This window comes from Phyllostomus hastatus, unplaced genomic scaffold (genome assembly GCF_019186645.2).
Source record: "Phyllostomus hastatus isolate PE091 unplaced genomic scaffold, TTU_PhHast_1.1 phas_contig_312, whole genome shotgun sequence".
Classification (NCBI taxonomy): Eukaryota; Metazoa; Chordata; class Mammalia; order Chiroptera; family Phyllostomidae; genus Phyllostomus; species Phyllostomus hastatus.
In genome coordinates, this window is record NW_025333849.1 from 1732224 (window position 1) to 1744652 (window position 12429).

General features: G+C 39.0%; 1 protein-coding gene and 1 pseudogene across 3 annotated transcripts in view; one reads left to right on the top strand and one right to left on the bottom strand.

The window, feature by feature from the left end:
* Positions 1 to 12429, top strand: part of FANCC (FA complementation group C) — a 306859-nt gene that overhangs the window by 64869 nt on the left and 229561 nt on the right. The window contains exon 1 of one of the 3 annotated variants that reach the window (XM_045839835.1): positions 8707 to 8800. The exons of the other annotated variants lie outside the window; for them this stretch is intronic. The gene's annotated coding sequence lies outside the window, so the exon portion shown is untranslated. Of the gene's footprint in view, positions 1 to 8706; positions 8801 to 12429 lie in introns of those variants that run through there. 3 annotated transcript variants of the gene reach the window in all.
* LOC123819446 lies at positions 1766 to 12036 on the bottom strand (annotated as a pseudogene).

The window sequence follows — 12429 nt, forward strand, 5'->3', positions numbered from 1 at the left end:
TTCCCTTCTTGTAGTCTATAATTTCTATATCTTCTTGAAGGATGCTGTATTAGTTTCCTAAGGATGCTATAACATGTTATTGCAAATTTGATTGTTTAAAACAACAGAAGTTTATTCTCTTTGACTAGAGTTCTGGAGCTGGAAGTCAAAAACCTGTCAAGGCTGAGTCCCCTCTGGGGGACTCTAGGACAAAAACTAGTTCTTTCCTCCTTCAGTTCTGATGGCTGCCAGCATGGCATTCCTGAGCTTGTGGCCACATCACCTGTGGCCTGTTTTCACAGTGTCTCCTCCTCCATGTATCTGTCCCTAAACTCCTGCTCCCTCTCTTACAAGGAAATACAGGATTGCATTTATGACCTGCCCTAATAATCCAGGATAAGTATATCTTCTCAAGATCCTTAACTTAATCACATCCTTTGCTATATGAAATGAATATGAATTTACACTTAAGGTACTAAGCACAGGTTATTGGGATTAGGGTATGGCATATATTTTGGGGGGACACCATGTAGCTGACTAATGGATTAGGTGGGATGTCAGAACCATTTTAAATCTTTTTGTTTCATATGATGTTCTTGACAAGAAACTGCTGTATTGAGTACATTAGTGAGTCTGTTCTTTAACTGAAACCATAATATGAAATATTATGTGATTTACTTAGTGTGCTATGTGGTGAAAAGAACATTTTCCCCATTTAATGAGGGGGGAAATGAGTTATTGTCTAAAAATGGTATATCTTTTTAAAAGCCCTTATGGCAAGAAGTCATCACCTGAACTCTGTGTTTGCCTTCCACACTTCATCCTAATGCTGGCTTCCAGCAGCAACTAGAGCTTTTGTTTCTTCACATATGACAAGGAGAGTCTTTTTCCAGTAGCTCCTGAGTGAGTGACAGAGTGGTCTAGCATGGGTGAGGGAGTAACATTAAGGACCAGATAATTTTTGATAGTGGGGGACAGTCCTGTGCTTTGTAGGATGTTCAGCAGCCCTTGGTCTCTACCCATTGGATGCCAGTAGCACAGTCCCCACTTCGTGACATCCAAAAATGTCAAACTTTGGAGGGTCAGGGTTGCCCCTGAATGAGAACCACTGTTTTAACCCAGTTAGAGCCTGTTCTTGTCTCATCAAAGTCTGCTCACTTGGAAATTTTGGTCTTGATAAGAAAGAAGAAGGTAGAAAATGGACAGTGATGAGGTTAACTGCAAATGTCCACTTCACCTGAAATTCTAGAGAGGACCAAAATTGGGTCAAGTTTAGCAGACTTACTAAATTTTTGCTAGACCCCTTTTAGATCTAACATTATAGTCTTTTATATTGTGACAACCAAAACTCAATTTATTATGCCTTTAAAAAAAGTTCGATGGGCCTATTAATTCCAGGTTGGGTCTTTTTCTGCTTTAGTTGATTAGTCAGTTGCTCTTTATCTTGGAACTTGTCTCTGTATAACCTCATTCTTTTTCTTTTTTTTCTTGCTCTTCTTATATAGTATATTTTATTAGTTTGTACTAATAAATTCTCATATTACAAAAGCAATTTAGTACAAGAATCTTTTTTTTGATATTTGAATGGTCTGAAATAACATAAAACTGTACATCCAAAAAAATCCTCATTTGGATAAGAAAAAAAGCAAGCTAAACAACAACAAAAAAATTCCTTTTTTTACAGGTGGGCATTGAAATGGACCTAATTCGATTTTCTTTTTGAAAGCCTTCAAAGACAAAAGCAGCTGAAAACCCAATTAAGATGAATAAAAAAGTGTTTACTAAACTACTGGTCTCCAGCACCATTTTGTGTTTTCTGCTGTTTTGTTGCAGGCTCTTCTTTGCCTGTTTCTTCTCTTGCTCTTTTTACTGGTCCAGATGCACCATTTTCATTATTTTCATCATCACTATCAAATTTAGTTTTCTTGCCCTGAAACTAGTTTTTCCTTTAGCAGACCCAGTCTGGGCAGCTTTATTTCCCTTTCCTTTCACTTTAAATCCCTGGCCCTTTGACTTCTGTTTGTTTAGGGATTCTTGTTGATCTGTGATTTTTTCAGTGCTGCTTTTTCCACATATCCATGTGGTACTTCCTATGTCATTACTTTGTTCTTCAGTTGTAGGTTACTATTATTTGCATCTTTGGCTTTATCCAGTGCTTCCTTAGCTTTTTCTTTAAATACAGGTTATTCCCACTTTTGCTCCTGTGACAGTCTATCCTTTTATTCCACTATGATTTGAGAAAAGGATGTACAGATCTTTTCTACAGGTCTGATCATCTAGGTCCCCCCAAAATTTCAGCAAGCAGCCAGTCTTTTCTTCTAAAGATTTGACTTCAGCATTTTCTGCTAGCTTTTGTTTTTCTTCTTGCTCTTGTTTAGCTCACCTTAAACTTTATTTTGCTTTCTTTTCTTTCTTTTTGCAAAGTAATCTTCCTTGAAAAGTATTAGCAGATCTATGTCCTTGTACTTTTGTCCAGGGGTCTCAACAAACTTTTTAACAGACTCAATGCTAACCTCATTCTTTTTCAACAAATCTGCCCCCAGAGGTTTTCACATTCAGCGGGACTCACCTTCCCTGTAATACTGTCCTTGTTCTCCTCTCCCAAGGGCATTAGCAAATACCATATTCTACTTTTTGCACATTTTGCTTGAGGTTTATGCACTAGAGCACTTTGAAATTTTTCTAAAGTATCATTTTTCTTTTCCTGTGAAATAATTGAAATAGAATACTGACACATTTATTGTTTTGAAGATTTTATAATTTCCAAGTTAACAAATTTATATTTTTACAGGCATCAGATGACTGATATTTGGGGGATACACGTTATTTCTTCCCTTACTGTGCTGTGTAGAGGATCTCTTCTCTGTTTTCATGTGAGTGCTCTTTCTGTAATGGAAACCCTGACTAGTTCTGGATGAGAGGGTGTGCAGTGTGATTGGGAATAAATATAAGCTGCTCCTTTTTCATCATGACTAAGACACAGTAAAGGTTATACATACAATGGCTCATAAATAGAGTGCCCCCACCAAACCAGTAAAATAGAACAAGGCTAAATGACATCTCATGCTAGAATTTATATGAATTGTTTGAGTGAGCCTGTCAGGGTTTTTATAATTGGCAACACCTAGAAGCTTCATGAAAGCCGGGAAGGGGGATCCAAAAAGAACACTATTTTTGTCATAGCTTTAGTTGTATTTGTGTCTATACAGCATAGCAAAACAGTGAGCTCTGGTGATGTTACTTAAAATATCCCATGAATTGTCTTTGCCCATGTTATTTTCTTCTTTATTCTATTTTGCTAGTAGTTCATTTGGCCTCAACTTTGCTGGTCTAGATCCTCTATTTATTTTAAACTTCTTAGGGGGGAGGAGGACTGTTGTATTTCATCTCGAAAGGTGTTTGCAAAAGCACTATTCCCCAATCTTAATATTGTGCATTGTGGGGCTTAAAATTTGGCCTTAGTCATATTCTTCCCAGACCCATGAGAACTACAGCTTCTCCCCTTGAGTTTTTCTCTGCCCCTTTGAAAATAGGGAGGGAAAGAGCTCTAGATATAGCAGTAGTCACTAGGATAGCTGAAGGTGCATAGGAAGGAAAGAGGATGTTAGCAGTAGCAAGACTTATTTTATTGTGGTTATTAAAGCAAAAATGGGGGAAGCAAGGAGGAGTGCTGTTTTATTCTCAGGAGGTATTGGCAAAAGCCCTAGTTTTAAAAGAGAAAGAAACAACCAGTTAGGTTGAAAAGATTTGAAGTCCATCCCCTCACAGTCATTTTTCTGGAGCCAAGGTTATCAGTTGGGTAGAGGTAGGTATATAGCCGTTTTTCAGTAAATGGACTAAAATGTCCCTTGGAACTATTACAGTAGGTGGTGCTCTTGTGCCATAACATGACTGTTTTTAGAAAGGTTTTGAAACTGGTAGCTAGTTCTAGGGCCTGTTTCCCTGTTGATCCCCTTGGATAACTGCAAAGCACACAGTTTGGATAGCATCATCTGGGTGGTTTTGGTGAGAGGTTTTTCTGTCTGGAAATGTGGAGAATTCTGGTCTTTACCTTTTCTAGCTTGTTTGAGCTCTGCTTTCCAAGGAAAACTAAATGAGAGATTTACTCAACTTTTTAAAAATTGTAGTTTTAGTCTTTATCTGAACAATATTTGTGTTGTGTGTTACCAGAGACCATATTTCCCCCATTGCAAATCATCTGTGATCCTCTAAATCAAGTTTCTTTCCATATAACTCAGGCTATTATTCGTGTTTCTTTTTATTTTATTTTCCTTTAGCTTCAGAGAAGATGCAGTAGAATGAAATAACATGTGGTAGAGAAATTGTAAGTGATGAAGGAATATAGATGAAAAATTTTGAGTTCAAATAGCGCCTAGTAAAAATTGTAGCAGACAGTGAACCCTTTTGGCATCAGCCCCTTTGCTCACTTCTTTTACTACGTAATGAGTTTCGCTGTCTGAGGTTGGTGAACAAAGGCATCCAGTAAAGTTCACATTTGGTGCTGTTGGTAGACGCCTGTGGAAAAGGAGAAATTTAAAGCCAAGACCTGAACACCCATTCGAGGGAGGACAGATCTCTTGTTGCCAGAAGTTGCCAGAAACATTTAGGGGTTTCCTTTTTCAGAAAGTTTCTTAGGGTTGTCTCTATTTTGAAAGATAGTTACTTTACCTCGTACAGTTAAGGAAGAGGCAAAATGCCTATGGGATTCTGTGTCAGCCTGGGTGTGATGGTCTGAGCTCCTGATTTCCTATTGTCTCTGAAGGCTGCCAGGGCTCAGTGAGCTTACTGGTCCAGCTGCTGTGCTGTCAGCCAGCCTTTTCTAGAGCTCTGTGACTCAACAGATCCAGTGTGTGTTCAGGGAGTTCTCTGGTAGCTTTTGAAAATTTTTTTATAATTAATATTTTTAGTTTGTGTGGATTTTTAAAATTGATTTAATTATCTGCTTACTTATTTATTTATCTTTCTTAGTATTTAGAATGTACTTTTAATCTGAAAACATGTATTTCTTGAACATTCTTAGTTTCTTTAAATATTCTTAGTTTCATTCTTAGTTTCTTCTTTAAATACTGCTTCTTTTCCAACCTCTTCAGTTTCTTTTGCTCTAATGCCTTTTAGATGTTTGTGGAGTTGTTCTTCATGTTTCTTAACTACTCTTTCATATTTTTCTTTTTATTCTGGGTTGCAATCCTAGTGAATTCCTAAGTGTTAGCTTTGTATTTACTGCTTCTTACTTCAGCTCTATCCACTCTAATAAAGTACCTTGTGTACTGAGGTTTTTTTTTAATTAATTAATTTATTTTTTAGATATGTAAGGGAGGGAGATAGAGAGAGAGAGAGAAACGTCAATGCGCAGTTGGTGGGGGTCATGGCCCGCAACCCAGGCATGTACCCTGACTGGGAATCGAACCTGCGACACTTTGGTTCACAGCCCATGCTCAATCCACTGAGCTACGCCAGCCAGGGCTGTGTACTGAGTTTTTAATGTTAGTGACTACTCTTTATTTACATAATTTCCAATTGATTCTTTTTTAAACATCTCTTCTTATTTTAATTTTGTCTTTTTGTTTTATAATTTCTAAGCCTTTTAAAATTACCTGAATAACCTGAGGACTTCCAGCCAAGATGGAGGTGAAGGTAGACACACTGTGCCTCCCTGCACAACCAAAAGAAGGACAACAATCGTTTAAAACAAAAAACAACCAGTACTGACAGAAAATTGAACTGTATGGAAGTCTGACAACCAAGAAATTAAAGAAGAAACATTCATCCAGACCAGTAGGAGGGGTGGAGCTGGGTAGCTGGGTGGAGAGAGCTCTTGGCAAGGCAGCAGCTGGCGAACCTAGTGAGGCAGCAGATTGTGGAGGGGGCGGGCAAGGCAGCTGGCCGACCGGGAAGTCCCACATTCACACACAGATAAACCAAATGAAACTGGGGATCAAGACAGACCACACAACCTAGGGCTCCAGCACAGGGAAATAAAGCCTCAAAACACAGATTGAAAACATCCGTGGGGGTTGACGTGCTGGGAGAAACTCCCAGCTTCACAAGAGAGTTCATTAGAGAGACCCCCAGCGTCCTAGAATGTACACAAACCCATCCACATGGGAATCAGCACCAGAAGGGCCCAATTTGCTTGGGGGAAGTGGGGAAAGTGACTGAAATCCAGCAGAGAGCAGAGCAAGCACCACTGTTCCCTCTCGAACCCCTGCCCCACAAACAGAGTCGCAACCCAGCGACTGGGTTGCCCCACCTGGGTGAACACCTAAGGCTCCACCCCTCACTACGTAACAGGTGCGTCAAGACAAAAAAAAAATGGCCCAAACAGAAGAACAGATCAAAGCTCCAGAGAAAATACAACTAAGCGATGAAGAGGTAGCCCACCTACCAGATGCACAGTTGAAAACACTGGTGATCAGGATAATCACAGAATTGGTTGAATTTGGTTGCAAATTAGATGAAAAAATGAAGGCTACGCTAACTGAAATAAAGGAAAATATACAGGGAGTCAATAGTGATGGGAAGGAAACTGGGACTCAAATCAACAATGTGGACCAGAAGGAAGAAAGAAACATCCTATCAGAAAAGAATGAAGAAACAAGAATTCAAAACATGAGGAGAAGCTTAGGAACTTCCAGGACATCTTTAAACGTTCCAACATCTGAATTATAGGGATACCAGAAGGAGGAGAGGAAGAGCAACAAGTGGAAAAGTTATTTGAACAAATAATAAAGGAGAACTTCCCCAATCTGGCAAAGGAAATAGACTTCCAGGAAGTCCAGGAGGCTCAGAGAGTCCCAAAGAAGTTGGACCCATGGAGGAACATACCAAGGCACATCATAATTATATTACCCAAGATTAAAGATAAGGAGAGAATCCTAGAAGCAGCAAGAGATAAGGAGACAGTAACCTACAAAGGAATTCCCATCAGTCTGTGAGCTGATTTCTCAAAAGAGACCTTGCAGGCAAGAAGGGGCTAGAAAGAAGTATTCCAAGTCATGAAAGGCAAGGACCTGCATCCAAGATTGCTCTATCCAGCAAAGCTTTCATTTAGAATGAAAGGGCAGATAAAGTACTTTGCAGATAAGGTCAAGTTTAAGGAGTTTATCATCACCAAACCCTTATTGTGTGAAATGTTAAAGGCACTTATCTAAGAAAAAGAAGATAAAAAAGATGTACAGTAAAATGATAGCAAACTCACAATTATTAACAACCACACCTAAAACAAAAACAAAAACAAACTAAGCAACCAACTGGGACAGGAACAGAACCACATAAATGGAGATCACATGGAGGGTTAGCAACAAGGGAGTGGGAGGGGTGAGAGGGGCAAAAGGTTCAGAGAATAAGTAGCATAGATGGTAGGTAGAAAATAGACAGGGGGAGGGTAAGAATAGTATGGGAAATGTAGAAGCCAAAGAACTTACACATATGACACATGGACGTGAACTAAAGAGGGGGAATATGCATGGGAGGGGGTGTGCAGCATGGAGGGGAGTGAAGGGGGGAAAACAGGACAGCTGTAATAGCATAATCAATAAAATACATTTTTTAAAAAATGTTCTGAATATACTTACTTTGTTGGATTATTTTATAATATTCATTTCATCTGAAGTAAGTTAGTGGTCTGATGGCTGATTTTGTTATTTGCCTGTATTAGCATTAGATTTCTTTATATACTTTAGAACTTTGGTTTTGAATAAGATTTTTTTTAAATTTTAATTTTCATTTATTTTCTATCACTCTTTCTCCCTTTCTGCTCACTTGTCCCTGTTTAGCAATTTTATTGTTGTCTCTCTGGCTTACATGGAACCCTAGTCCAGAACTGCAGTGGTGGTCTAGTTACTCAGGCAGTCAGGCTGGTTCATTGAGTTTCTGATCACTGGATGGCCTGTGTCCTACTCTCCTCCCAAGGCCACAGCTTCATATGAAACCAAGAGCTGCCAACCTTCTTTTAGGAATTGGGGAGCCCTCCTCCAATGATCACATCTGACCCTGCCTTCAAGCAGTGACGCTAGGACTCACTTTGTCCTTTGTGGGTTTAGTCTCAAAACCTTGTAGGACTCATACTTCCAATTTTGGTGCCTATTTTTGGATCTTGACCTTAGGACACTCAAGGTTTTAACTTCGAGGACTTACTTCTTTATGTTTCTGCCCCATATCTATTGCACAGAAATGCTTATATTATTTTTGAGCCTGCCTTCATCCTTTTAGTTTTCTTATGTTTCCTCTCTTGTTGCTGCGTGTTTGGAGTAGAGAGGATCCATTAAAGAGTGAATTTATTGTGCCATCTTAACTGGAAGTCATGTTGGCTGAGAGTTTAAAGGAAATAAAGTGAGATATTTGGTTTTACATAGTACTAGAAGTTAACCACAAAAATGCTTTTCTGTGTTAGTTCAGTGACCCCGAACATACAGTCATTTAAACTCCTTCTGAGGCTAGCAGCCCAAAAAGATGAGTGGGATTAAGCAGGTGGGATTTATTAGGATGCCATGGCTCTCTACAACAATTTTACTTTTTATTTTTCATTTGGTGGTAATTTAAAAAATTCAGTTGTTTCCAGACACCTAAGTGTTAACTGCACTTGTGTTAGTGCCTGCAGTTGTGTTTGTATTGGCTCCAAGTAGCACTACTTTTAAATATTGAAAAAAGAAGTGAGGTGAAAATGTAAATAATGTGCTTGAGCTGAATAAGAGATTGCTGTTTCACAGTAGTTCAGAAAAAGTATTGGGCAAATTTAGTCATCCTCAGCATATGGTAGGACCAGCAAACTTAAGAGAAGCTGCCAGTAGCTGTCAGTACCAACTTCACCTGACTGGTTCAAGTGAGTCTCAGTAACCAGTATCATTGATCACACTGAATTTGTTTTATCAATTGAAATTTTATTCATTTTGTAGATTTGCTGGTGTTGTGTTTTTAAAAATATGTGTAATTATAAAGTTATAAGTATAATATATATTTTGATAGTTTTATGTTTGTTAGTATTTAATAGAATAATGATTTTAGACAACTCTAGGAATTCTCAAGAGTTTTTTTCTTCAAGTTTGAGAAACTAGAATCAAAGGTAACTTAACTCTTCCTATATGTGTAGTAGCATTCTGTGTTTGAGTTTGATGTTTTTGCCTCATTCACTTCTGCTCATACTTCATGATTTTGCTTAGCTAAGGCATCATTTCTGTCTGGAAGTGTCTGACACCTTCATGCTGGGTGGGTGCTCCTTCTCGAAGCTTCCTGCAGCACCCCATGTTTCCTTCTCTGCCAGCCCTTCCCACAAGGGATTATATTTCACCTGTTTACAGACCCTGATTTCCTCATTAGCCTCAGGTTGTGTTAGAGCAAGGAATGCTGCCACCTTTTTATTTGCATGTTTTTCGGAGTTCCTGTCATAAAGTAAGTTCCCAATAAATGTGTGGGATTTTTGTTTGTTTTTGTTATTTAGTAATAAATTATGAGTGGAACAGGCCAATGGTGGAAGAAGCAGAAATAATTTGGAGCCAAGTCACCAGTGGCAGAAGCAGTAAGATTTCTAAGATTTTAATATCTAATGTGCCCCTCTGCCCATTTTTCTAACTGGTTTCACCAAAAGTTCACAGTCTTACTGTCAGATAAGTGAATTGACAAGAATGAAAGGAAAGTGAAGGACCACTATTTTCTTTTTAAGTAACCACTATTTTTAACAGTGTATGCAGGAAGACTGGTATTTCTGGAGTCCTAGTGATAACTCTTTGGTGCTTTGAGGGAGAACAAGGTCAGGGGTTTCTAGCTTATAGCCTGAAAGCTGCTCTATCATGACGGGAAGGGACGTGGAAGCCAGGTCCGGAGAGCAGTTTTTTTCCCCACATGGCTGGGGACATGGGTGGAAAAAGGGAGCTCAGTAAATCCCCAGAGAGATTAAAGTTCCTTAGTTCTTTGCAAAGTCATCTGAAGAATGTGCGCACTCTGCACCTGGGTTATAGTTGGCTCTGCTGATTCCTTAGACCCAGATTTTGTTTATGATTGAAGTTTGTTTGAAATTATCTGCAAATTTCAGGTCTGTGTTTTTGACTAGAGTATCTCAGAGGCCAAACACTGCTGACTCAATAGGGAAAAAGCCAGCTCCTCCTAGTGGAAATTTTCTTAAAACTTCATTGTTTTAGGAGAGAAAATAAGATTTGTTTCTTTAATAAGTACTTTATGGGAATAAGAATATTTATTGACTTTTTAAAAAAATCCATGAACATAGGGACAGATTAATCAATGTTACTTAAAATTTTGAAGCAAAGAAACATTACTTTAAACTAAAAATACTGATTATCAGGCTTTCAGTAAGGAAGAGGAAGAATGTTGTGAAGCTTAAGCATAGTTGAATGTAAACTTCTTAATTTTATGTTTGATTATATTTCTAGAGGTCTTAAATATTTTCTGATAAGGCATTGTGTCCCAGTTGATGACACTAACTGAAGGCTAGGTATTTGATTTGTCTTTTTTCTTCTTCTATAAACAGTGTGTTTGTAGCATTATATTCACAAATCTCTCGTGCTTATTTCATGGGAGAAGTGACTTCAGTTGACTCATGCTCAGGGGAAATGGAAAAAAATAGTGCTCTTTAAATCATGTTTTCACTTTGAGCAGGTTATGGTCTATATTTGGTATGCATAGATTTACCTCTCATAACTCTGGCTTATAGGGACAGACCAAAGGAAAGCAATTTTGAACTGTATTAACACTCTTCACTAGTACTACAGACAGCCATTTTTGATGCTGTGAGGTTCATAATGATTTTTGTTTGAAATGTTGACAATCTGGGAGCTACACAGGGTTCTATCAACACAAATCAGTCAGAATTTTATCTTTTATTTATTTGAATTCCTACTGTGTGCCAGATATTATGCATAACAGTGGTTTCAGAGTGTGTTCAGCAAACTAGGCTCTAAGCTGTCCCAGCTAGAATATGTTTGACTGCAAGTAACAGAAAACCAATCAAAGGTGGCCTAAGCCCAAAGGAAGATTCCAAGGTTGGCTACTTCATTGCCTCAGCTATGCTAGTTGAGAGGACCCAGGTCCATCTTTCTGCTTTGCTACTTGCAGCATGTTGACCTGTCCTCTCAGACTTACCTTCTCCTGGGTCCCAAGGTAATTACTGCCATTCTAAGTGTCACATGAAGACTATTGTCTAATATGGAAAAACATGTATGTATTTAAAATTGAGAAAGACTTTCTCAGAAACCCTCCAGCCAAAGCTTGGTTCTCATTATCCAGAGTTGCATAATATCATCCTTACTTGCAGTTGGTAGGAGGGCAAGTGGAAATACCATGGCTGGTCTACAACCATTCTCAAAATGTGGCTTGGGGACCCTTGGGTCTTCCTAAGACCTTCTTAGGAGGTTCACAAGAGCAAAACTATTTTCATAATAATCCTAAAGATATTATTTGTGTTATCTACTCTCAATCTCTTGCTAGTATGATGTATGATGATGTCATAGATCTGGCAACTAATGGAATATGTATGTGTGTATACACACACACACACACACACACACACACACACACACTTGACAGATCCTTCTCCAGGTTTACCTATACAAATAGAACAGGAGGACACCAGTCCAGTGGTCACATTTCCTTTCCTTCTCACATCAGTAGACAGAAACCTCTACTCTGGAGTCTTCATGGGGCCCTTGGCACCTTTGGGAGCTAGAGCCAGGGCTACCGCCACCTGTGTCTTGGTTTGAGCCTTGGTCTTGGACTTTGGCTGGCAGAGTCTGTGACCCTTGACAATGCGGGCACAAGCATGTTTTCCAAGCTTGGGATGAGTGATGTAGGCGAGTCTAATGAGTTTACAGCTGCTACCCTTTGGGAACTTGGGCTTTTGCCATCTTTAGGCTTTACAAGGGCCTGGATAGCTTTGGCATGTGCACTTATAGCATTGGTGTTGCCTACATCTTCTTCAGGCCCTCTTGTCCTTCTTGGCAAAGTACATGTTCCTTGGGAACTTGGGGTCTGCCCCCTTAAGAGAGTTCTGTCTTTGTGATCAGAGTTTCTTGATGCCATTTCTGTGTCATTATGGGGACTGGTTTGCATGGTGTGATTCTTGGACTAGAACATGTCTGCACTGAAACTTGTGGCTCCCTAAGGACCTGGGATCAGAAGAATGCCTATATGTGTTTTTGGACTTTAAATTTTTCTCATTTTTAATTTCTAATGTGGTAAATACTAATAAATATAATTCACATAAACAAAAGCTCTCAGTAATGTCCTCAGTAATGTTTAAGAGTGTAAAGGGGTTCTAGAACAAAACATTTGAGATCTACTGTCTATGTTAATCAGGATTCACCCATGGCATTGGGTAAGATCCCAGACTTCCCCAAGATTTGTGGCCATGAGATTCCTGGACAAAACTTTTTCAGTTAATGAGGGAACAGCAGAGTGGTTATGGCTGTCGGATGGGCAACCAGCAGTGTCTGCAAGACTGTT